The sequence below is a fragment of the Nicotiana sylvestris genome, chromosome 7 (genome assembly GCF_000393655.2).
Source record: "Nicotiana sylvestris chromosome 7, ASM39365v2, whole genome shotgun sequence".
NCBI lineage: Eukaryota > Viridiplantae > Streptophyta > Magnoliopsida > Solanales > Solanaceae > Nicotiana > Nicotiana sylvestris.
In genome coordinates this window covers 41,996,896-42,019,997 of record NC_091063.1, presented here as the reverse complement: position 1 = coordinate 42,019,997, position 23,102 = coordinate 41,996,896, and the positions used below count along the sequence as shown (strand labels likewise).

The window sequence follows — 23,102 nt, the reverse complement described above, 5'->3', positions numbered from 1 at the left end:
CAGTAGTTAAACGGGGTCGTTTGGTTTAAATGAGGGGTTGGGTCGGATTGGTTATTGGGTCGGGTTTGAACACGGGTTGTTGAAAGGGGTTCTGAACCGTTGGATTGGCCTGGACGGACGGCTTAGATTTATTTGCCTGAAACGGCGTCGTTTCAGAAGGTACCTGGGCAGGCCTGGACTTGGACTGGGTCTGAGTGCTGGTTTGGGCCTGTTTTATTTCATTTCTTTTGGGCCCAAACCGGTTTTCCCTCATTCTTTTACTTTTTTTTTCTTTTAATAATAATAAATAAAATAGCAAAATTAAAATCAACAACACTATAACATTTCCACATAATTATCACGAAAAATATTTAAGTAAGTTAAATCACAACCTAGAACGAACGACTCACATATATTTATATTTTGAATTTTCTTTTAACGACACATATATATATATATTTTTTTTTGTATTTTTGTTTGATAATGACTAGATGCAAAATGGACAGACCCACAAACGACTACCAACACATGTCACGGAAAGATCGAAAAATTGTACAGCGAAACCATTTGTCACTATTTTTATTTTCTTTTTTGGAGCGATTGTCCGTAAAGCAAAAATCACGTGCTTACAGCTGCCCCTCTTTGCACGAAGACACGAAGGGTTTTCGCGCAAAGATAAGCGAGCGATTTTTGCCCGTCCGAATACTCCGTGTGAAGCATTTTTTGAAAAAGATTTGACCGAACCTTTGCTTCAGAGGTTTCCTACATATCCTGGGCTGAAACAGGAATCAGGTCAATGTAGTTCGGGAAATTTTGGTAGCTGGGACTACCGTGTGACTGTAGTGTTTGCTGTTGTTGTGCGCTGTTGTATGCTGCTGTAGGATGCTACTGCTCAACCGATCTCCCTATTACATTGCTCTAAAAGGAAAACAAGAAGCTAAGCTAAACTGAGGATCCTGAAATCTCATCCATCTTCAACTTGTTCTTGCTGCCTTGCTTTCTTGTCGGCTAACGCTTTCCTCTGACGCCTTTATTTTGTGAACTTGGAGATGATGCTGGTCCTTCACCTTTTCTGAATGTCAGTTCTCATCACTTTGCTTGATTTGCTGGGGATACGGCTTTCTTCTTTAAATCTTCCAATGGTTTCTTCAGTGGTATGGCTTTTCATCAGAATTGTTATACCGGGCATGCTACAACGTTCCCAAACTACTTCTTTTGAGACGCGTTCCTTTTTCCTTTTGAATTGCGCGCTTGCCTCTGCAGTTGTCTGCTTCTTGGTGCTGGGGATTTCATTGTTTCCCGTTTGGGGATCTCTGTTGTACCCTTCCGTCTTCAGGTGGGGTGACTGATTCCAAAATCTAGAGCTGAAATGTATTCCCGCATTATACTGGTGGGCGACCTAGAACTTAAAAGTATTCCCGCATTATACTGGTGGGCGGCCTAGAACTTAAAAGTATTCCCGCATTATACTGGTGGGCGACCTAGAACTTAAAAGTATTCCCGCATTATACTGGTGGGCGACCTAGAGCTGAATGTATTCCCGCATTATACTGGTGGGCGACCTAGAACTTAAACGTATTCCCGCATTTTACTGGTGGGCGACCTAGAACTTAAATGTATTCCCGCATTATACTGGTGGGCGACCTAGAACTTAAAAGTATTCCCGCATTATACTGGTGGGCGACCTAGAGCTGAATGTATTCCCGCATTATACTGGTGGGCGACCTAGAACTTAAACGTATTCCCGCATTTTACTGGTGGGCGACCTAGAACTTAAATGTATTCCCGCATTATACTGGTGGGCGACCTAGAACTTAAAAGTATTCCCGCATTATACTGGTGGGCGACCTAGAGCTGAATGTATTCCCGCATTATACTGGTGGGCGACCTAGAACTTAAAAGTATTCCCGCATTATACTGGTGGGCGACCTAGAACTTGAATGTATTCCCGCATTATACTGGTGGGCGACCTAGAACTTAAATGTATTCCCGCATTATACTGGTGGGCGACCTAGAACTTAAATGTATTCCCGCATTATACTGGTGGGCGACCTAGAACTTAAATGTATTGAAATTGTTTCCCCGTTCTTCCGAGAAAATTTTCGACAATCGGCAGAAAATTTTCTGCCCCGGTTTTTGGTGACTTCCATGGCGTTGCATCTTGCTGCCATCATCAATTCTTTGATCTCCTGCAACAGACAGAAGGATTTAGTCAGTTTTAATCGTGGTGGTGCCTTTCTGGCAAGCCCTTTTTCTCTCTTCCCCTTTTCTTGCTCTTTGTCCCCATAATTGGTTGGCGGGCAAAGTTGCCTGTTGGGGGTCTCTAGCCTGCTGGGGATCGGTTTTCAATTTATCCCCTTTTCTTCTTTCTCTTTAAACACATGATGTGGGAGTCTACTTCTAACTCCCGAAACCACTCCCTTTTGGAGCTTACTTCTTCCAAAATTTCCGGGCACAATCCCTGCATTGCCTGGGACCGGCCTGTTTGTATCATCCTGCATTGGATGAATTCCCCTTTGGTTTCTGGTAGTAAGCTTTGAAAAATCCTTTAAAGACACTTTTTAGGAAAAGAAATAAAGATATGGAAAAGAGAAAAACTTTCTGAACCAATATTTTGTGGGAGGAGACAATCCAAAGAACTTATCTGGAGGACGCAACTGGTCCCCATGATCATGACGTGCACCATAGATTCCCGACCCAGTCTATTTGTATCAATCGATTTGTCCGACGGTCTGACTTGCTGGGGATGATAAATGGATGTTCATCTTGTTGCGAATGTGGTAGCTTTTGCTGCTCTATCTTGTCGCCTCATAGTGCCCTTCGAGGGGTTTTCACTAATGAGACTCTCTCTTTTCTCTCATCTCCCGGCGCCTTATGGTGCCTGTGAAGGTTTTCACCAATAAGACTCTCTCATTTCATATCCCTCATCTTACATCGCCTCTCGGTGCCTGTGAAGGTTTTCACCGATAAGACTCTCTCATTTTATTTCTTTCGAGGAATCGGGGCGTTGTAGATACGACCCTCTCTTCTGGAGATTCTTTTGACTATCAACTCATTCCCAGTCTTGCGATCCTCTTCTTTGCTGGGGATCAGTGTATTATTCTCGGCCTTATTTGCCGGATTTGGCATCTCTCGAACATTGATCGGGAGGTCTTTTGGATGTTGACGTTGGTTTTGGTGTGGGATTGAAGAAAGGCTACAAAAATGAAAACAATTTGAAGGGTGATGTGCTACAACTTTTGGAATCTAACCTTTGTTGGAACTTAAAACATAACCTCTGCCCCAGTTTTCTTGCTTGGGGAATTTTATTTTTTATGCTTATGTTGAGTTACGTGCGTTACGCACATTGTGCTATATTGTGCACACCTATGTACATTATGCATCCTATATTTGCTATGATGCATACTATGACCGAGCCGTGAGGCGCCTACGTATCCTCTTTGAGGAATCAGGTCAAACGTAGTTCCCACGGTTTTGTATTTCTTTATGATTTCATCTTCTTCTTTTTTTTTCTTTCCCTTTTTCGTATCTTTCCCATTAGTGATTCCAAAAGAGGGGTATTGAAAGAATTTGCTTAAGGCTCAAAGGGGGAAGCAAGGGTTAAACAGTGTTTGGGTAGAAGAAAGAATTGCCTCCGTCATCTCATTATCCAATAAATGCCAAATACAAACAAACAAACCGAATAATTGCCGTAATTAAAGAAATTACGCATAATATCTCTTGACTGCATCTGAATTGATAGCCATGTCGACACATCTACCCTCGACATCTGTCAAACACAAAGCACCGTTGGACAATACTCTGGTCACGATATAAGGCCCTTGCCAATTTGGGGCGAATTTGCCTTTCGCCTCGACCTGATGTGGGAGGATCTTCTTCAATACCTGCTGCCCTACTTCAAACTTCCTGGGGCGCACCTTTTTATTATACGCTCTAGCCATTCTCTTCTGGTACAGCTGACCATGGCACACTGCTGCCAATCTTTTCTCATCTATCAGGCTCAACTGTTCCAAGCGAGCTTTGATCCATTCATCATCATCAATTCCGGCTTCAGCGACAATTCGGAGGGACGGAATTTCGACCTCCGCTGGTATCACGGCCTCAGTTCCATACACCAACAAATAAGGAGTTGTGCCTATGGAAGTCCGGACGGTAGTGCGGTAACCCAACAAAGCAAAGGGCAATTTCTCGTGCCACTGTCTGGACCCTTCCACCATTTTTCGCAGTATCTTCTTGATATTCTTATTGGCTGCTTCGACTGCTCCATTTGCCTTAGGACGATATGGGGTGGAATTGCGGTGTGTAATCTTGAATTGTTGGCATACCTCTTTCATCAGGCTGCTATTAAGATTCGCACCGTTATCCGTGATGATCACTTTTGGGATCCCAAATCTGCAGATGATATGGGAGTGAACAAAGTCCACCACTGCCTTCTTGGTTACCGATTTGAAGGTTTTAGCCTCAACCCATTTGGTGAAGTAATCAATGGTCACTAGAATGAACCTGTGACCGTTGGACGCTGCTGGCTCGATGGGCCCAATGACATCCATGCCCCATGCTACAAACGGCCAGGGTGCTGACATCGTATGCAACTCTGTTGGCGGAGAGTGAATCAAGTCTCCATGTATTTGGCACTGATGGCATTTCCTCACGAAAGTGATACAGTCGTGTTCCATGGTTAGCCAATAACACCCTGTTCGAAGGATCTTTCTTGCCAATACATATCCGCTCATGTGTGGTCCGCAAACTCCCGCATGTACCTCTTCCATAACCGTCATTGCTTGACTGGCATCTATGCATCTCAACAATCCCAAATCCGGGGTTCTTTTGTACAATACCCCTCCACTGAGGAAGAAACCATTCGACAACCGCCGAAGGGCTCTTTTTTGGTCTCCAGAGGCATGTTCCGGATATATCCCCATCCTGAGGTATTCTTTGATATCATGAAACCAGGGTTTGCCATCCGCTTCTTCTTCTATGGCATTGCAGTAGGCGTGCTGATCACGGACCTGGATGTGTAGAAGATCAACATACATTTTGTCAGGGTGGTGCAGCATTGATGCTAAGGTGGCTAAGGCATCCGCAACCTCATTGTGAATTCTCGGGATGTGTTTGAACTTTACCGATCGAAATTTCTTGCTCAGATCATGCAAGTATTGTCGGTATGGTATGAGCTTTAGATCTCGTGTTTCCCATTCACCCTGAATTTGATGTACCAAGAGGTCCGAGTCTCCCAAGACCAAGACGTCTTGGACATCCATGTCAGCAGCCAAGCGCAGACCCAGAATGCAAGCCTCATATTCGGCCATATTGTTAGTGCAGTAGAAGCGCAGTTGGGCCGTAACAGGATAATGCCGTCCTGTTTCAGAAATGAGTACTGCCCCTATTCCAACCCCTTTTGCGTTTGCAGCTCCATCGAAGAAAAGCTTCCAACCTGATTCCTCGGGTAATTCCAACTCATTCGTATGCATCACCTCTTCGTCAGGAAAATACGTTCTTAAGGGCTCGTATTTTTCATCAACGGGATTTTCTGCCAAATGGTCTGCCAGTGCCTGGGCTTTCATGGCCGTCCTTGTCACGTAGATGATATCAAATTCTGTGAGCAGAATTTGCCATTTTGCCAACCTTCCCGTGGGCATAGGTTTCTGAAAGATATACTTCAATGGGTCCAAGCGGGATATGAGATAAGTAGTATATGAAGACAGGTAGTGCTTCAACTTCTGAGCTACCCAAGTCAGGGCGCAGCATGTTTTCTCGAGTTGAGTGTACTTGACCTCATGCACTGTGAATTTCTTGCTAAGATAGTAGATGGCCTGCTCCTTCCTCCCTGTGTCATCATGTTGCCCCAGTACACAACCAAATGAATTTTCCAAGACCGTCAGGTAAAGGATTAGGGGTTTCCCGGGCTTAGGCGGGACCAATACGGGTGGATTAGACAGATACCCTTTGATTTGGTCGAAAGCCTCCTGACACTCTGCCGTCCAACCTACTGCAGCATCCTTTCTCAGTAGCCGAAATATGGGCTCACAAGTTGCTGTGAGTTGAGCGATGAACCTGCTGATGTAATTGAGTCTACCCAGCAAACTCATTACCTCTGTTTTGTTCCTTGGCGGTGGCAAATCTTGGATGGATTCAATTTTGGATGGGTCTAACTCAATCCCCCGTCGACTGACGATGAATCCTAGCAACTTTCCTGATGGAACCCCGAATGCGCATTTGGCCGGGTTAAGCTTGATATCATACCTTCGGAGTCTTTGGAAAAATCTCCTTAGGTCTGCTACATGGTCCTCCTGACGCCAAGATTTGATGATCACATCATCGACGTACACTTCTATTTCTTTGTGTATCATGTCATGAAACACAGCAGTCATTGCTCGCATGTACGTTGCCCCAGCGTTCTTTAACCCGAACGGCATTACCCGATAGCAGTAGGTTCCCCATGGCGTAATAAACGCTGTCTTCTCAGCATCCTCTTCGTCCATTAGGATCTGATGATAACCCGCATAGCAATCCACAAAGGATCCGATCTCGCGCCCAGCGCAATTATCGATCAGGATATGAATGTTGGGTAACGGGAAATTGTCCTTGGGACTTGCTTTGTTGAGGTTGCGGTAGTCGACGCACACCCTGATTTTTCCATCCTTCTTTGGGACTGGTACCACATTGGCCAGCCACTCGGGATACCGAGTGACCCGAATGACCTTAGATTGTAATTGCTTAATCACCTCTTCTTTGATCTTTACACTCATTTCTGTTTTAAATTTCCTTAGTTTTTGCTTGACCGGAGGGTATGCCGGGTCAGTGGGCAATTTGTGAACCACTAAATCGGTGCTCAATCCAGGCATATCATCATATGACCATGCAAAAACATCTTTGAATTCCCTGAGAGTTTCGATCAATTCTGCTTTGACATTCGGCTCAATGTGGATGCTAATTTTGGTCTCTTGGATGATATCAGCGTCTCCTAGGTTCACAGCCTCAGTGTCGTTTAGGTTAGGCTTGGGTTTCTCTTCAAATTGGCACAGTTCTCGGTTTATTTCTTCGAAGGCTTCCCCTTCGTCACATTCGGATTCATCATCACAAAAGACCTCTTGTATCATTGAGTCAGATTCAGATTGATTTATTAGACTAGGTCGAAGATCCGCTGTGCATGCCATGTCATTAGGACCAGTAAAAAGAGAACTGTTCAGAAAGAAAAAGAACAAAACAAGAAATTAAAATGGGACAAAAGAAAAGAACTTTATTAAATTTGCAGGATAAAAAGGGTTCACACTTTTACAAAACGAAAGTAAAGTTGGGATTACACCCTTGAATAATCCGATCAAACAAACAAACAAACAAAACATTAATCAAAGCCTACTACCAAGACTCCCCTCGGACAGGAAGAGGAGTAACCGTCCAATTGTTGATCTTGGCCTCAGGCCCCACAAATTGTATCTCTGCTCTGCTGGAACCTTCTCCAGCTTCCACCATACTGACATCCGCAAATAGCCTCTCAAAACTCTGATTGAGGTCTTCATTTATACCGATCAAAGGTCCTCGAATCTTTGGGATCGCTGACCCCTTGGCACTTGCTTTAACAAAAGACCTTGAGAGGCGTGGCACTGGTTTAGGCAGGGACCAGACTATCTTCTTCATTTTTCGCGCTTGCTTCCTGTCTGCTGTGGTTGGTTTGAACCCCAACCCGAAAGTTTCCAGATTCTTAGGAAGGGAGACAGGTTGGACTATCCCTTGAAGTTCAACTCCCAGGCCTTTTCCCGGCACAAACCCATTACCCAGCATTTCTGATACCATCATTACTGTTGCGGCAGTCACCCTAGGGTGCGGGATGATTTCTCCTTCAGAAATTTTGTTGGCCGACCCTGTATCGAGAATCTGGTAGACCCAGGGACCCTTGTCATCAGTGGTCTCTATGAAAGGCACAATGGTTCCGCCCATGGTGCATGTCGTATCCTCGCCGTGCAACACGACCTCTTGTCTTTCCCACTCGAACTTCACTGTCTGATGTAGGGTGGAAGGCACCGCTTTAGCTGCATGAATCCAAGGTCGTCCTAACAGCAAGTTGTAAGATACCGTGGCGTCCAACACCTGGAATTCCATGGTAAATAGGACCGGACCAATGGTTAATTCAAGTACAACATCCCCCACAGTGGCTGTTCCGTTTCCGTCAAACCCTCGGACACAGATGCTATTCTCCCGGATTCTTCCACGGTCAATCTTTAACTGGTCCAGGGTGGATAATGGACAAATATTGGCGCTTGAGCCGTTATCCACCAATACTCGGGTTACCACCGAGTCTTCACATTTGACAGCTAGGTATAGAGCTTTATTGTGCTCCGTTCCTTCCACCGGCAGGTCATCATCTGAGAATGTTACCCTGTTCACCTCGAAAATCTTGCTGGCAATGGTTTCCAGGTGGTTTACGGAAATCTCACTGGGTACATGGGCCTCGTTCAGTATCTTTAACAGGGCCCTGCGATGTTCCTCGGAATGGAGGAGTAATGACAATAGTGAGATCTGGGCAGGCGTTTTTCTCAGCTGCTCAACCACAGAATAGTCTTGTACTTTCATCTTCCTCAGGAAGTCTTCAGCCTCTTCCTCTGACACTGGCTTCTTGGTTGCCACTGGGTTGGTTTTTCTTAACTCCACCGGAGCAAAACATCGACCTGATCGAGTCAGCCCTTGCGCTTCACAACTGACTTCTTCCACCTGTTTTCCTTGGTACGTCACCACTGCTTTTTCATATTTCCAGGGCACAGCCCTGCTGTCAAGCATAGGCAGTTGGACCACCGGCTTTATGGTTACCCGTTCTCTACATACCCCTTTTAACACGACCGCCGGTGTGGGCAGGATCCCTGGTATTACCAACTTACTTGGCTCGGGTTTGCTTGCTATGACGGACGGGTTCTTCCCCCATAATACTACCGGCTTGACACCTTCTCCCTGCGACTGTACATTTGTTCCTCCACTGGTTAAGACTTCTTTTGGGGCAGCTTGGATTCATCATCACTGTTTGTGAGGGTTTTCTTAATTCACCTCCCTCACACACCAACTCAATCATGTGAGCTTCGTGGTGCGCTGGCAGCGGATTTTGGTTGATGTTAGGAGCCTCCGGTGTCTGGACCTCGATCTTATTGGTGTCAATAAGATCCTGTATGGCATGCCTTAACTTCCAACACTTCTCGGTATCGTGCCCGAGCATCCCTGAACAGTATTCACAACTGATTGAACGATCCAAATTCTGAGGCGGGGGATTTGGTTCCCGAGTATGGACAGGACTAACCAAACCTAATTGCCGCAGCTTGTGGAACACAGCGGTGTAGGTTTCTCCCAGTTCGGTGAAGGTTCTTTGTTTCCGCAACCTATCATTTCTGGCATCTGGATTTCCCCGGAAACCTGCCCCCGAAGGATTTCTATATGCCCTTGGTGGAGGGTAAGTGTTTTGTGGTGGTGCATATATGTTCTGGGGAGCCGGTGCGCGCCATTGTGGGCGAACCGGAGGCTGAGTGTATACCTGGGCTTGGTGTACGGAACAATGTGGTTCTCGAGGTGGATAGAAATTTTGTGGTGGGTTGTATGGGTAGTTTGACCTGTGAGGCCTGGGTTGGTTGTAGTGCGGCCTGCCAGCCCTGGACCAACTGCCTGCCTCGATCGTGGCAACCTCTTCTTTCTTTCTTCTTAGCGCACCTCCCGTGCCGCTTTGAATAGCCTGGGTTGTGGCCTTAAGTGCCGAATAGTTTAAGATCTTGTCCGACCTCAAACCTTCTTCTATCATGACCCCTATTTTGACCACCTCGTTGAAAGATTTTCCAACCGTTGTCACCAAGTGACCAAAGTAGGTTGGATCCAATGTCTGCAAAAAGTAGTCTACCATTTCTCCCTCTCTCATGGGAGGATCGACTCTAGCTGCTTGTTCTCTCCAGCGGAATCCGAACTCGCGAAAACTTTCCCCGGGTTTCTTCCCAGTTCTCAATAACGTGAGACGGTCAGGGACTATCTCTAGATTGTACTGGAAATGACCTGCAAAAGCCTGTGCCAGATCATCCCACGTGTACCACCTGCTGAAATCCTGCCTGGTATACCATTCCAGTGCAGATCCGCTCAGACTTTGGCCGAAGTAAGCTATCAAAAGCTCATCCTTGCCTCCTGCCCCTCTCATTTTGCTACAGAATCCCCGCAAATGTGCCATGGGATCACCGTGCCCTTCATATAAATCAAACTTGGGCATCTTGAACCCTGCCGGGAGTTGGACATCTGGGAAAGGGCACAGATCTTTGTATGCCACGCTGACTTGGTTGCCCAGCCCGTGTAAGTTCCTGAAGGATTGCTCCAGGCTTTTGAACTTTCTCAACACTTCATCCTGTTCAGGGGCCTTAACCGGCTTCTCAACCTCTGCCGGAACTTCCAAATGGGGATTGTAAGCCTGTGGTTCGGGTGCATGGAATGTAGGCTCAGGGGGATAGTATTGTGTATCGTGAGCCTGAAACAATGGCTCACTGGTCGTTCGCTGCAAAGGGGCTGATGTAGGTCCCACAAAAATGGGAATATTGGGTGTTGGGAGAGGTTGATGGGGTGGTGGAGCTTGGGAATCATGAGGGCTTCTTTCTTGATGATAGAGGGGATTTGGGCGGCTTGTGGAAGGGCCAGAGTGAGGGTACTCCGGCACGTGTCCCAGTGTCTCAGGGCTCTTTTGCGTTTTGGCCAGGGCTAGCTGCATTGCATGCATCTCTAGTCCCATCCTTTCAATCTTTTCCATTGCCTCTTTTAGCAACTGGCTCATCGGCCTTTCTTCCTCATTACTATTCTCAGAAGTGGTCATGCTTGTTGCTACCGGTCCTTTGGATCTGGTTTGGTATGAATGTGTTGCCAGAATTCTTTAACAACTAACTGTCTGGTATCAGACAACAACAAACTTTGTTAGTGTTAGAGCTTAACAGATTTGATCATAACACATAGAGGATGCAATGCACCTAGGCAGTTAACCGTTTCTACATGCTTTGCTTCAAACCACATGCGTCATCCCGGTTTGTTCATTCGTCTCTTTTTTTAGAGTATTCTGCGAAACCCCGCGTTTTATTTTATTTACATTTTCTTTTATTTATTTATTAAAAGCGGTCGAATCTTATGGGGATTGCCTACGTATCACGTCCCCGCGTGAATCAGACCAGGCGTAGTTCTGCCTTAAAGTAAAGACACATAGAAATTCTTCCGGAGTCACTTAATTTCATTATCAAAATTTGCTATTACACATTACTTCAAACAAAATAGCAACAGTACAGACTCCAGGGTTTTAAACTTGGTTTGAGGAAAAGAAAACAACATTGGGGAAACAACAAACAAAACAACCAGGACTCGATCAACAACTAATTTTCCAACTTAGGGACCCACGAGGCATCTTTCGGCCCTTTCGCGGCCCTAGGTGTAAGGTCTCTTTGCAAGCCCTTCAACTCGTTCATAATCCGATGGACGCAGCCCATGATGGAAGCAATGAGGTTTTCCCGAGGTGTCTGCTCGCATGCCAAACATTTTAGGTAGATGTAATGCCCGACTTTGTCAATTCTTGCCCGAATGTTGTCCCTTTCTGCGAACAATTGCCTTATCTGTCGGCTCTTCAACATTAGCGTTTGTGCATTGGCGGCGAGCTGATCCTGGAATATATCCATTTGCCTTTCCATCCTTGTCATTGCATTGTAATAGCGTCTCCGGTCGGCCTGGGCATCTTGCGTTTGCTTGAAGATCCGCTCTTGCAAGGCGGAATTTGTTTCCTTCGCTGCTTTGACGCTCAGTTCACAATTTCTCATGACTTGCTGTAGGCGCTTTCTCCGGGCCATGGTACCTTCTGCCCATTTGGCCTTCATCCTTGCTATGCAGGCCTCTGATAGGTCTAATTCTACCTGGCTCTGGATGACCTGATTTCTCAAACTGGCTATCAATCTTTCATCGGAGCAACGCCTCTGTCGGTCGATGTTATTCTTACTGGCTTGGTGAAGCCGGGCCTTCAGGGTTTGGTTTTCTTGGGCTAACTTGTCTTTTTCAGCCTGCTCTTGGGCGACTTGTACGTTGTTTTCGAATACCATCCTTTCCATTTGTCGCTTCAGCTTCCTAATTTCAACCAGGTAACCTTCCTCTTTTGCAAGCCAGTCCCATTGTTCTTGCGATGACTCAACAAAATTTCGGAGGTGAGGCCGTTTGGTTGGCCGTTTTACGATGTTCTTCATGTTCTGCCAAGTGATATAGGCCGGCGAGACTTCACCCCTAGACAAATCATTTACTCGGGTATTCGCCGTTAAGTACTGGCATTCACTCCATATGCAACGAACTGTCTTTTCAGGAAATTGGCCGTCACTGCTGACCTCGACTGCATAAGTGCTGAGATCTTCGTCCGGGTGTAGTACTTGACATCTTCCCAACTGCCTCATTACCCTGTAAGGGGCATAAGGTTGAATACCCCTGAGTCCCATCAAGAGGAAGTGAGGACCAGTGGCGGGCATGTATATGATTTCTTCCACAGAAAGCCAACCCAAAGTCCAGTTTATTTGGTCTGCGGTGATGATCCGGAGATAGGATATCCATTCTTCAAACCCTCCCGGTGATCGGAAACCTGAAACCCTTAGGCTATAACCCTCGATGCAGCCCCCATTTGTAGACATGTAGCGCATATACTGAGGGTGGTGACACAAGTGTTCGATCATCCACATCTGTAACAACAAGTTGCACCCTTCGAAGAAGTCTGCTCCAGCCTTACAAGCCGTGAGGGCTCGGTATATTTCTGACATTATCATGGGAGCAAGGATGCTTTTATCGTTGGTAATCAGGATTCTGACGATTCCAGCCACCTTTAGGTCGATATTTCTATCTTTTCGGGGAAACACCACAAGGCCCAAAAATGCCACCATAAAAGCGAACCGCCTATGCTCATTCCATTTTACCAGATTTCCCCTGCTGCAAACACCACTTTCTGGCTCATTGAATCCTCCTATGCTCCCGTACCTCTGGTATATGAATTGTAGGGTAGAAAAACCTTTATCCAGTTCAGCGTATGGGACTCCTTTGCTTATCTTCAACAGATCCATGAATTTGTGTGAATTCACAGCCCTTGGAGCGATCAGGTATTTGTGTCTCAAACCTTCAGTGACGTCCATGTAACCCGCCACTTCCTCTAAGGTTGGGGTGAGTTCAAAATCTGAGAAACGGAACACGTTGTGGGCCGGATCCCAAAATGTAACCAAAGCCTTTATGATGTCGCACCGAGGCCTGACTTTCAACAAATCAACCAAACCCCCCAGATGCAGTTTGACCTTGTCTTGCTCTGGCCTTTCCAAATCCTCCCACCATAATCGTACCTCCAGGGGAATTTTGCTTCTAACTGTCATCGGCAAACTTGGACTCATGCTCATTCTGCATGTTTATTGGGGTGATTAAGCAAAGATCCAGACTCACAAATCGACACATTTTTTCTAGAAAAACGAAATTTTGGTTGTTTCTGAAAAGTACGATGTTACCTTAAAACTTTCGTTATTTAGTTTATACCTCTATTTTGAAAGAACAAGTTGAGCCCGATGGGGGTTGCCTACGTATCCCGCACCATGCGAGAATCAAACTGACGTAGTTCGGGCATAAATTGAATTTTGGGGACACCCTATTTTTCTCTTAAAATGAATCAAAGACTCCTTTTTTTTTTTTTTTTAAAACAAATTAATAAGACACACATTTTTTCAAAATTCTGGCAGAGCTTTGACCATTTTTGTGACTTTTCAAGAATAAATAAGTAACCCCTTAACCGTTATTCCTCTTCCTTTTCCAAACATTCCCGATATTCAGAAACCGGTCAGCATGCAAGCCTTGAAACAAGTAAATGCATAAAGCAAACAGGATGTAGCAGGATGGTCTTTATTCTCAGGTTGCCTGTCCTAGACGGACCCAGCCCCTGTGCTGAGTCCCCTAAGTCAAATGCACATGATGCAAATAAGCGTTCCTACTAGGGATCCGGCATGAAGTTATGTTATGCTAAGCTGTAAAACCTAGGTGCTTGTTCTAGACCTGGCTTACCCGAGCGGACAACTCGAGCCGAGGATGGGAGCTGTGTACCGGTAACCAAAAGGCCATCCGACTTTGCAACTCCTCCGAATCCTCGTTCTATTTTGGCATATGACACTAACAGAAAGAAGCCACGACCAGCGTGCGCTCCTCAAGAGAGAAGAGAAGGGTTTCGGCACAGTTTATATATACAGTCCAAATAATATCAAGGCGGTAAAAGCAACACTTAGCACATTAGGCTCAAAACATGTAATAAAATCAGATAATAAATAAAACCAAATAGTAACAATTATTCTAAGCTCGAATTCTTAACCCTGAACCAGTGGTTCTGGGTGCTGTCCCCAGCGGAGTCGCCAGAGCTGTCACACCTCCTTTTTCCGCGCCCGAGAGGGCGCAAGGGAGTTTTTTCCAATTAAAGGGCAATCGAAAACGGGATTTATTTATTTATTTCAGAGTCGCCACTTGGGAGATTTAGGGTGTCCCAAGTCACCAATTTTAATCCCGAATCGAGGAAAAGAATGACTCCATATTACAGTCTGCGTACCAGAAATCTGGATAAGGAATTCTGTTAACCCGGGAGAAGGTGTTAGGCATTCCCGAGTTCCGTGGTTCTAGCACGGTCGCTCAACTATTATATTCGGCTTATTTATCTGATTTTAAATACAATTATGAACCAACGTGCCAATTTTAACTTGTAACCGCTTTTATCATTCACTGCTGGTTTATAGGACTTGCAACGTCGTGAAAACATATCTCGAACCACGTTACATCAATGCACCCGTGGTTATTGACATATCTCGACTTGGTTGAGATTTGGATTTGGGTCACATAAATGTGCACCCGAATTAAGGAGAATAAATTATTAAGACGCGCCTAAAGCGACTAACGTATTGTTGTTTTGGGGAAAACCGTAAAATTTGCTAAACGGCCTGTCCCGGATTCAAAGTATTTTAATATATGCATTTAGAGGGCCCCGCAACTCCTACATTTTTTGTTTGTCGATGCTCGTCTCATTTTATTATTAAATGGAATTTACAACGTCATGGAAATGCATCTCGGGCCACGCCACAATCAATGTGCCCGTGACTAAAGACATATTTCGACTCCGTTGAGATTTGGATTTGGGTCACATAAATGTGCACCCGAGTTTAGGGAGATAACATTATTAAAGGCGCGCCTAAAGCAACTAGCGCATTATTATTTTGGGGTAGGGCCGTGAAATTTGCTAAACGGCCCGTCCCGGAATCTAAGTAATTAATACATATATTTTGTGAGGGCCCCGCAATTTGTCCCTTTTATTCGGCGAGGCTCGTCTCATTTTTTTTTTTTTTTAAAAGGATATCCTATAGCAACTACGTTTCTTGTCGCATTTGTCTCTACTAATTGAAAACAGAGATAGTCCTAGTTAATTACATGCTTGCTGGTTATTTACAGCAGGATTCAAAATGCTTTTATAGAACAAGAAAATATGACTACGCACACGGACAACTGATTGAACATTACGGGCCCAAATCCAGCTCATGCGGAATGGGCCAGACCTGGGCCACTGTTTGTTCGATGAGGGCTTGCTTGGTCTGTTTCGACCTGGGCTCGACCCCTGTGAGGTTGAGGTCGTGAACTTGTTCTTGGTTCTATAGGCGTGGTTTATCAGTTATAAAGGGACCGTTTATTAAAGGGAAAAACAATTAACTAATGATGAATAGTTTTCGTGCGCTACTAGACATGCTAATCACTAACACAATTAATTTCTAAACTGCAGCCTACTACATGGTTGAAAATTTTTATCCAACAGCCTACACGCACAATCGGATGTCAAATTACCCTACATTTACAGTTACTATGTGTTAAAGCTAACCCCGTATCCGAACAAAAATATAGGCTATCATACATCACAGATCATTCAGTGTACATGCTATACATAAAATAAACTATCTTCAACTCTTCTCTTTGTATTCATGCTCAACCTCAGATTACATTGACAGTATTAGTCGTGTACCTGGATGTTTGGACAATAGACAGGAGAAGAAGAAAGATGTCAGCAACCGGCAACCAAACAGCAAACACAGCAACAACAACCAACAGCCCACAAACGACCCAACAGCAATTTCAAACGATGAAATCCATAGTGGTCGAGTACCCACCAATCGATCCCAGAAACAGAATAACGAGACAGTCGAGAAAACTAGACTATTTTGATGCAATAGCGAAGGAAATTCAATAGTCACACAAGCTCAGCAAATAGCCAACACAGCTTCGATAATCAGTAAGACTGAACTCAATCCACAACACACAGAAACTTAGTGCAGTAACAATCACAGCAGAAGATACACAAACTTCTCTTAATGGAACAATAACAGCCCCAGTTCGAGTAACTGACTTGGCCAGAACAGCTTAACCAACTTAGTTCTTTTTGCAGTTTTGGACAATGTTTTTGTAAAAATGCTCTGAAAATTTCTTTTTTTCTTTTCAGTTTTCTTACTCACCGAAATCTCTTCAGACTCAAAAGAATGGAATCCCCTTCTTTCTAATGGAAGGTCTCCTCTTTTATATCCTAACCTTAACACTTTACAGTCTGTTTTACAACTCAAAATTGCCCCCCCTGTTGCTTTTCCACTTATTTTAAATAACCAAGCCCCCATGAAATCCCTGACAGCCCTTCTCTCTTTTTGGTTGTTAAAGTGTACTGATCACTTGTTTATTTAATCAAAGTATGGGCAGCAGGAATATAATCTGACAACACATGCTGTCCAATTATTTTAATCCCTTAAAGCTAACCATACACATGCTGCCCACGGTCCAAACCAAATGGCATTGTGTTTAAAAACCAAAATCTGAATCTGCCATTATAACCTTTCCCCTAGATGTTCTTTTAATTTAATTTGAACAAAATCAACAGGCAATACAATTCAGTTCCTAATGAGACTCAAATACGATCACAGCAGAAATAAGCAATACGAATCAAGTTGTTACCATTAACGATTGAAACTAATTGACGACATATATCGACTCGACTATATTAATCGTAACACATAACAATCAATCGTTCATATGAACAACACGTATAGAGTCCCGAATGACTTCAGACCAATTTGTTCAAACACTGGGAACTTATGTGAATTAAACTCGTTTGACGACTAATCTATATCACAGGGTATATTCAGAACACAAACAGAAGACAATTGGCCAAATAAAAAGGCCTTTAACAGAGATGGAAGAAATCCGACTGAAAAATAACAAAATAACAAACAAACACAAAGAAATATGATGACAACTTAATTAGAACCAAACAAAGAGAAAAGGAAACTTACTGAAAAAGTTTGAAATCAAACGGACCCAAATCAAACTCGACTTCGAACTTTTGAGGCCGAACAAACTTTAATCAGGGTGTTCTCACATGAGAACACCTTGATTAAGGTCTATTAGACCTCAAACCTATGTCCAAACCGGTCGGATTCCCCAAGTGCATGTGTTCTAAAGTCTGGATATCCAGATCTGGATTTTTGGGAGTTGTGGGTAGATTCGGACCAAACCAAGTTTGGTTTGGTCACGAGGAAGGTCAGGGGAGTGTCTGGTATGAAGATGGGATGGTTTGGCATAGATCCGGGTTCGACTCAAATCTTCAAATGAAGATTCGAGACGAACGAAAGTGATTCGAGGCTCGTGGTTAGTGGATTCGTGTTCAGGTCAGTGAGGTGGTCCTAGGGTGTTCAGGAGGCGGTCATCGGCGTTCATGCCGCCGGCTTTAATGGCGAGGGATACTGGGGCGGCTGCTAGGGTTCGAGGATGAGAAGGGGTTGGGGAAGGAGATGACTGAAGGGGGGTTCGGATAGGGGGTGCGGGGTAAAGGGCTGAGTTTATATATGGGGGGGTTGATTGGATCTGAGCCGTTGGATCATACGATCTCAACGGCTTGGATCTGAGGGTGAGAAACAAGACGGGGTCGTTCAGTAGTTAAACGGGGTCGTTTGGTTTAAATGAGGGGTTGGGTCGGATTGGTTATTGGGTCGGGTTTGAACACGGGTTGTTGAAAGGGGTTCTGAACCGTTGGATTGGCCTGGACGGACGGCTTAGATTTATTTGCCTGAAACGGCGTCGTTTCAGAAGGTACCTGGGCAGGCCTGGACTTGGACTGGGTCTGAGTGCTGGTTTGGGCCTGTTTTATTTCATTTCTTTTGGGCCCAAACCGGTTTTCCCTCATTCTTTTACTTTTTTTTTCTTTTAATAATAATAAATAAAATAGCAAAATTAAAATCAACAACACTATAACATTTCCACATAATTATCACGAAAAATATTTAAGTAAGTTAAATCACAACCTAGAACGAACGACTCACATATATTTATATTTTGAATTTTCTTTTAACGACACATATATATATATATTTTTTTTGTATTTTTGTTTGATAATGACTAGATGCAAAATGGACAGACCCACAAACGACTACCAACACATGTCACGGAAAGATCGAAAAATTGTACAGCGAAACCATTTGTCACTATTTTTATTTTCTTTTTTGGAGCGATTGTCCGTAAAGCAAAAATCACGTGCTTACAGTACTCAACTAGCCAAGAACTTTCCATTTGATCTCATCTAGGAGAAGATTACTATACATCACATGTTCCTCACGCCAGTAGAAGATATACCTCTCTAACCGTGGTAGAAACCATCAAGAACTCTCTAAATTCCATTTTCTCAAAACCCAACCGTCAAGACTGAATCCTTCTAACCCAACCAAGCTACGCAGGTCACCAAAACTCAAGAGCATTGCCACGAAACACCTGTAGAAACTCATTACCTCATAAACACCCAAAGAACTAATCATACCCATTACCATGCCGATCCAACCTACTACCAAGTTGTCCTATCTATCCGAGTTCCTTCTGAATTGCATTCACATTGATACTTCTCCTCGCCATAATACCTCAATCCTCAACCCAGCTCACCACATGAGACCCTAACATAAATCACACTACCCTAAGGCTCATAAGTCGCGGATGCTCTCTTAAGTACCCCAAAAGTACCACAACTGAGATACCCACTCCGAAGAGACCTTCTATGAATTTCAAGTTGTTCATCTTACTTTCCTGATACTAAAATGTAGAATCCACAACGATGTAGAAATACTGTGAGCCTCGACACCATCTAATGTAACTCTCAGCTTCTATCCACATACAAACCTGCAAAAATTCTCAATTGCCACATATAAATCTTGAATTCATTAGAACCGTTCTCGAGAGTTATCCACTCTGCTCAAATCTCAATTAGACTGATCAAAATGGCCGATCAACCTGAGCCCCATTAGCACTCCAACACCCAAGGATGTAACCCTACCTTAATGCAACCAGATAAGTTTCTGCTCTACGCATATTACATCCTTCACCAATAACAACTCAAATCATTCCATGATTATCATATACTCATAAAACCTAATATAACTCGTATCCAGAAATTTCCTTTACTCGAGTCATCCTTGATCTCAACCTCTACAAGTCATAACTGATTCACCGGTATACCTCAAACTGAAACTAATACGATACTTAGCTGTGCAATCAACTTATCAATAGCAGACTCCCCCACTTGGCTCAAAGCCATAGATCAAAACACATAAAAACTCACTATGCCCATACTCTATTACTGTCATAATACCATAGTGAGATTGAACTAAATCCTTTATAAGCTCATGCAACACAAACCATCTAGTACTTCAAATCATCTGCAAATCTCGCATTCACCCTCGTAACAGTCAAGACAACTCTTATACGTGATCCAAACTCAATTTGTAGCACATATAATTCACTGGTAAAGGAGGACTCGCTACAAAACAACATAGGGATCACACGCCCTCAGGATACCCCGCAGGAGATAACCCATCTGCTTCGTCTCTAACTAACATCTCTTTATAACCTTCCACCATCATAAACATCACGCAATCACTTAATCTTCCTGAGTCTGAACTCATATCACGACATGAAATCTACTTTATTCCCCAACTAAACAACATGAAAAGACCTTCAACACACCCATAACTCGGGGCTATACATCAAATCAAGATGGAAATCAAGCACATCCAAGTAGTTCTTTCTATCCTCAAGCAAACCCTCATCGTCACATCCAAATCATATGAACACATCTCGCAGTCAAATCATACTCATCACGTAGCCATCCAGCCATCACTTTCACTAATAGGGACACTACCGAACATATAAATCCAAAAGCACACGCTCACATAATCAACACCTCAGTGCTGAAGCTACAAACAAAGCCCGGCCCGAAATCCTCCGGATTGGCCCAACATCAACACACAGAAATCACATATCGCCTCTCATTCAGGAATCACAAGCCGTTGATGCACAGCTGATACCGAGCGCTCATGCGCACATACGAACGCATGGAAGGAATTTTAAGAGTTACATTTCAAGCTGAATCAATGTCGCACGATAAAAATTCAAGAATGTGGGATTTTGTAAAGGTTCAACAACCTCTCGAAGATAAGTACAGACGTTTCCTTACCGATCCGCGAGACTTTACTAAACCTGCTCATGACTCGTGAGACCTATGTAACCTAAGCTCTGATACTAACTTGTCACGACCCAAAACTAACCCTGTCGTGATGGCGCCTAACGTGGTACTAGGAAAGCCGACACACTACCAAAACCAATCAATATTTTCATTTTTAAGACAAAACCAAAGCTATTTAACAATAAACCTACATAAGGAGTTTAAATCAAAACAACAGTGTGGAAAGAAAGCCCGACAACGGGGTGTCACTAGTCATGAACATCTACTACAACCGTCTGACAACATCAAGACTAACATAGCCTGGAAATAAATGAATACAACTAAGGCCTCATAAGGAGGGAGAAAAGCAGTGCTGCGATCGCGAGACAACTACCTTACTAACTCCGATGGACCGGGCACTGAGTAATCAACACCCGCTACCGGATTCAGAAATATCCGGATTTGCACACAAGGTGCAGGGAGTAATGTGAGTACGCCAACTCAGTAAGTAATAAAAGTAAATAAAGATTGAGCAGTAGTGACGAGCAATAAAACATATACAGTTCATATCATGAAATCTCAGTAAAATACAACAAGCTTTTAAAATCAGGGTTTTGAATCAACTCAGCTCATTTAAATCCAGTTTCAGTAAAACCATTTAAAATATCTTTCAATAGTTTTCAACGAAGTGATGAAACAGTGAGTAAAGATGATGAAAACATAAACATGCCCTCAAGCAAAACTCACTCGTATACAGCCCTTCGGGCAACATAAATCAAGAACAGCCCCTCGGCGAACATCACTCGTGAACAACCCCTCGAGCAAACCTCACAGTCACTCATGTACAGCCCCTCGGGCATTATGAGCACGTGATTTGTGCCCTATGTGAATTACTCCCATAAATTCAAGAAAAAAAATGAATTTTTCACATTGTTTGCAATTTCGTAGATTTTTGTGGCATTTTTATCGACTGTTTGCATTTGTCTGTGCATGTTTATTTTATCTAAGTCATGAAAAATACAAAAATATGTTGCATTTGCATTTAGTATTTAATTTTACATTTGTTAAACTAATTAGCAAATTAGTTGTTTTATAAAAATGGAAAAATCACAAAAATAGTTTACTTTTGCACTTTTTAATTTTAATTTTGGAATTTTGGTAGTTTTCCCTTTAAATTTGGTTTTTAATTACTTGTGGTAATTTTTAGTTAGAGTTAATTAATTCAATGTGGTAGGATAATTTGATTTAGGAATTAATTTAGGTTTTTATTCTTTTAGATTTAATTTAAAAGAATTTTGAAAAAAAAGAAAAAGAAGGATGAGAGAGGATTTGATTTTTTGGGCCTGTTTTATTTCAAAATCCACAAGCCCAAATCATTTGTCCCCAAAATACTCGCCCAACTCCAGCCTAGACCCGTCCCCGATCCGGTCCAAACCCATGCATAAACCAAACGACGCCGTTTTGCTATCCCCTTATCTGAGCCGTTGATTTCGCTTCATCCAACTGCCCTAGGACTTCCCCCTATCTCAAATAAGACTGTCCGAAATCCCTCATTTAGACCTAAGATCAAATAAGCCCTCCTCTCATCTCCCTCATCAGATAACGCCATTTTCGAGCAAGTCCACCATTATTATCACCGGCGAAATAACTCTAGTCACCACCAAAATTTGGCCATGCAACCATCACCCCTCCTTGCATCCTAATCCATCACCATTTTCCCAAAACCCTCGCCAAATTGGACCTGTTTCAAATCTGAAATCGAAGGAGAAGAAAATCTCTCAAGTCCTCGAGTTCTGATGAATGATTGGGCTTGAAACGAGTATTGCTCGTTTGTTCTCAAAAGGAACATACGGTTAATAGTAGGTTTCGAGTCAAGTCGGAATCGTTTGAAGTTTATCAAGCCTTGTGGCCATCGAGGTATTTGTTCTTTGTTCTTGCTCTTTCGTCTCTGTCGTCTGCTTCATGTTTGAACCAACCTCCTTCCGTTTCTTCTTTTCTTATTCTTGTTAATGTTTAAGGCTATGGTCCTGAGCCTTATTCCTCTTTAGTTTAAGTTTAGTTTTAAATAAAACGGGTTAGCGTATCAATATCCTGGTTTAATTAGTCGTTTAATTACTAAATAACTGTTTTCCGAGCTTCTCTAAGTGAACTGAAATTCAAAGGGTTAGTCTGTTTTGAAGATTTCTATTAAGTCAGAGTTTGAAAACTCAAAAGTGGGCTGTTAGTACAGGCTCATGGTTTGGGCTGGGTTTTGAATTAATTCAACCTTGGGTCAACTTTGACCCATATTGGTTTTGGTTTCAGGGGTAATAACAGGGTGCTTAAGGGGTAGTTTAGGAACTTAGGCTTAGAGAATCTTTGAAAACTGATTGAAGAAGCTTCTAGGAAGCTGGGGTGGGGGACTCATGTGAGAATCTGAAATTTACCCTAAGGGTATGAAAGCAAAAACCAAAATTGGAAAAGGTTTTAGGGGCAACAAATTGATTCCTTAGGGCTGCCCTAGAGCCTTGCCTATAAAGGCATCATAACTTGACATTCAAGTCAGAATTTAAGAGATAAAAACTGAAAAAAATTGAGACAGCTGGGA

The 23,102-nt window shown here is 43.4% G+C and overlaps 1 long non-coding RNA gene across 2 annotated transcripts in view; it reads left to right on the top strand.

Annotated features, from left to right (window-relative positions):
- Positions 1-23,102, top strand: part of LOC104247046 (uncharacterized) — a 33,717-nt gene that overhangs the window by 9,977 nt on the left and 638 nt on the right. The gene's annotated exons all lie outside the window — the stretch shown is intronic.